General features: G+C 46.3%; 1 pseudogene; it reads right to left on the bottom strand.

Annotated features, from left to right (window-relative positions):
- Positions 1–1365: 1365 nt before the first annotated feature.
- LOC143999751 (U2 spliceosomal RNA) lies at positions 1366–1447 on the bottom strand (annotated as a pseudogene).
- Positions 1448–4312: the final 2865 nt, after the last annotated feature.

Genomic DNA, 4312 nt, shown 5'->3' with positions numbered 1-4312 from the left:
CAACTTCTTTGGTCGACCATGGTGAGGCCTGTTCTGAGTGGAACCTGTCCTGTTAAACTGCTGTATGGTCTTGGCTGCTGTCAATTTCAGGGTCTTGGCAATCTTCTTATAGCCTAGGCCATCTTTATGTAGAGTAACAATTCTTTTTTTCAGATACTCAGAGAGTTCTTTGCCGTGAGGTGGCATGTTGAACTTCCAGTGACCAGTATGAGAGAGTGAGAGCGATAACACCAAATTTAACACACCTGCTCCCCATTCACACCTGAGACCTTGTAACACTAATTTTTCTATTGAAAAAGCCCATGGCGTGCAAACACACCCAAAAAACTTCGACCCGGTGCATAAAAAATGTGCACACACATAAAGAGTGAAACACTAAAAAGTGCAGACGGGTGCCTGATGTCCTCCAAAAGAAGGACCATACCCTGATCCCCCGGGGCGTTAGGCTCCAGACGGGGACTGAGGTACCAGACTCAACAAGTGGTCCCCGGACGAAACCAGAAGACCTCCTTTCCCCGGGAGGACTGCCGAAATAGAACCTCCTAGGTACTTGGTACTTGGTACTGTGGGGGCTTCCCCGAAGGTAGGCCCCCCCTCATGGAGATTGGACCAAGCCAGAAGGCCTATGTCCGCTCTCCCACAAGACGTTCAGGATTGGTCCGAGGACCGACACCCTACTAATCAAAACGTGAAGTGACAAACAGTGACAAAACACACAAAAATAAAATAAATAAAAAGTGAGGAAGGGATAGTGAAGAGGAGAGTGAAAAGTGGCCATTGTGCAATACAATGGCCGGCCCTCTGGCCAGGAATCAAAAATTCCTCTGGTCCTAGCCAAAAGGCCGGGCCCTAGAGGCAGGTGTAAAAAAAAGCGTGTAATGGTGACGTGACCTAGGTGCCTAAATCAAAGTGCGGACGCACAGTGAAATAAGGCACCCCTGGACTGCCACTCCAGGGGCACATCACCATGGGCTTTCCAACAAAAGCATCCCCGACAGCCCAGCCCAGACCACGACAGCCCCCACCACAGCCAGAAAGGCATGGAGATCAGCGAGCTTAGTGAGACCCTTTGCCATCAGGTCAAACCCTCACTCCCGTCACTCCTACCTAATTATATTCGAAAGGTACAGGCCGCCCCTCTGCTGGAACAGAAGAGCTAAGCGTTCCCTCCCGAAAAACTGACTGGGGCTAAAGCTGCCACAATCCAAGCCGGTCTGCCAGGGTCCCCTCCCCTGGCGCCGACCAGTGGTTCTCCGTCCCCATCAGGAGGCTTCCCGAACCGGCTACAAACCAGTCCGGGTCACCTTTACACCAACAGGCTTTGCATAGCAACCGCCACCCCTGCTCCACCTCGCCGTAGAACAGGGACGGTAAACTAGCGCCACCTATTGGCAACTGATAAGAACAGATACTACACTTGATCTTAGCCAAAAGGCCGAGAAGCGACACTAATGAGTCACTTGACACTGGGGAGGGAAAATGGCTAATTGGGAAATGTGCCTGCTACAATCCAATTTAGGTGTACCGCTAGCAGATTGCACTCAAGTGCTTGAGACACCTAATTCTACAAGAATTGAAAAAAGGAAGAAAAATTATAAAATATAAGAGTTGGTCCCAAAGGACTGGGTTCAGCTGCAGCTTAACTGTATCACATAATTACAGAAATAAAACAGAAAAAAGAAAATAAACTGCGCTAAAGTGCACTATATAATAAGGCAAAAGCCTACTATGTAAATATGAATAGTGTAACAATACATACAGTTCTATTGTATCTCCAACCAAATGGAAAAAATAAACCAAAATACATAAACAAATAATGTAAAATTCTTTCTGTCCGACCCTTAAGTGAAGAGTGATACAAACAACGTGTTTTAATTAATTCAATTGAAAAAACACCCTGTGAAACACAAAAAAGTCTCTATAAAAAATAAAAATTGATAAACAGAAAAAAAGTCCTGCTGTAATAGATTACACGAAATCCTCCATAGATGAACAGTGTTCAATCCACCACCATATATCTGAATTCACTTCTTACCAGAATTTCTTGACCCCCCACTACAGAGGGTCACAATGAGCATCTAGGTATGTGATTGTCTCCCACTCCAAAGGAAATCGTTTATTGATCGTTTGGATCACCGTTTTCAGGTATAAAAGGCTGGATACATTTTCACAAAATACCCCTCATACGTTTGGAAGGTTCAAAATAGTGCAAAATACGAAAATCAATGTAAGGGTGAGAGCCTCGTCTTTCAGACTCAAATCCGGCTCTGCTTCTTACTCAGACATCTCCTAGCATACGGATGTACAAGGCAGTTTGCTCAGAGCTGTCATATGATATCGCCCCACGTCTCTGGGATAAGTAAGGTGAGATGCCTTCACATAGAGCTGCACGATTAGTTTATATTCTCAGTGCCTTAGAGCCTTAGCTGTAGATTGACACTGTTCTCGTAGGAGAAAGGACATGTGTCATAGTGTGCTGCTGACTTGCAGGCAAGGGATATTCCCTTCAGATCTGGAGGTTTCTTCTTATGCTGATCTGCATTACTGATTACCTAATTCTACACCTTCATTCCTCTCAGTGCAGGTCTCTGAGAGGACTGAAGTTATAGTGGGGTTGGAGATCCCAAATGATGAGGAGCAAGGAGAGGTCTGCCTTGTTCTTTGGTGTGGGTCTTTTAAGTACTGTTGCCAACGGACTGCATGGAAGCTCGACATATGTCTGGTCAAGCATGTGGTGCCCAAGTGGTTGTTTTTTGGCCACGCTTGATACACTTTAGTCATATGTTGCAAACAGCAATCGTGTGATCTGCTGCACATGTGTCAAAAAAGACCCAAACCAAAGAACTTTTGAAAAATGCACGGAGTCAGCAGCGCCCTGCACATGTAATGCAGTCGGTTGGCTGACCTTAAGCTGGCCCCTGGAGGGCATCCTGCCTCGTTGGAGATGTGCCTCCTCCTCCTCTCTTCTATCAGGCACCCACGTAGAGTCAGTGACCTCATCATCCCCTCCCTCCTCACCACTGGAGCAAACCTGGCAGTACGCTGCAACTGGGGGAACATGACTGCCATTTTCTTGTCCTTCTTGGGCACACCCTCTTTCTGGGCTCACATTACTGCCTTCATCCTCAACCTGGGTACCATCATCGGAACCTTCAAAACGCAGCACATCCTCCTGAAGCATGTACCCGACATTGTGGTCGAACAGTTCGGGGGACTCTTCAGGACATGATGGTGAGGCTAGGAAAGGAGTGACTGATGCCATTGAGCCCATGGAATAGGCTGCTTTGGCAGCTGCATTGGAAGCCAAACTTCTCTTAGCCTGGGTGACAGAGAATGAGGAGGATGAGGAGGGCTTTGTCATCCACTCTACCAACTATTTTGCATGTTGTGACTCAACATGGCCAGTCCGGTGAAAAAAGGACAAGCGTGCCCCACGGGCACGTGCTGAGGATGCACTGTGTCCACGACCAGCACTGTTGGCTGTAGACACAGACCCTGCTTGCCCTCTTTTAGTGGCCCGAGAGCATCTGTCTTTCCTTGGTGGCCTTCCAGACATGCTATAAAGTTGGATTAGCAAAACACCGCCTGAAGTTTACTAGAAAAATTACACCAGGAATGGCCTGCAGTCAGGTATAGGCTTGGCTAGACTAGAATGCAGTGGGTATATATATGTAGGAGACTGTATATATATTTTTTTATGCACTGCAGATCACTGAATCACCTGCCTGGCCTGTCTGCCTGAAAGTTTCATTAAAAACATACACCAGGAATGGCCTGTAGTCAGTTATAGGCTTGGCCAGACTAGAATGCAGTGGATATATATGTAGGAGACAGTGTATATATTTATGCATTGCAGATCACTGAATCACTTGCCTGCCTGCCTGAAAGTGCATTTGGAAATGTACACCAGCATTGGCCTGCAGTCAGATATAGGCTTGTCTAGACTAGAATGCAGTGAATATATGTATATGTAGGAGACTGTATATATATATTTATGCACTGCAGATCACTGAATCACCTGCCTGCTTGCCTGAAAGTGTATTTAAAAACGTACACCAGGAACTACCTGCAGTCAGATATAGGCTTGGCTAGACTAGAATGCAGTGGATATATATGTAGGAGACTGTATATATATCTTTATGCACTGCAGATCACTGAATCACCTGCCTGCCTAAAAGTGCCATTGAAAACGTACACCAGGAATGGCCTGTAGCCAGGTATAGGCTTGGCTAGACTAGAATGCAGTGGATATATATGTAGGAGACAGTATATATATTTTATGCACTGCAGATCACTGAATATCCCGCCTGGC

Source organism: Lithobates pipiens, unplaced genomic scaffold, assembly GCF_037356315.1.
Source record: "Lithobates pipiens isolate NorthernLeopardFrog02 unplaced genomic scaffold, aLitPip1_a1.2 Scaffold_19, whole genome shotgun sequence".
Taxonomy (NCBI): domain Eukaryota; kingdom Metazoa; phylum Chordata; class Amphibia; order Anura; family Ranidae; genus Lithobates; species Lithobates pipiens.
Note: the sequence above shows the minus strand (reverse complement) of the source record. Positions and strands in the feature narration are given on the sequence as shown.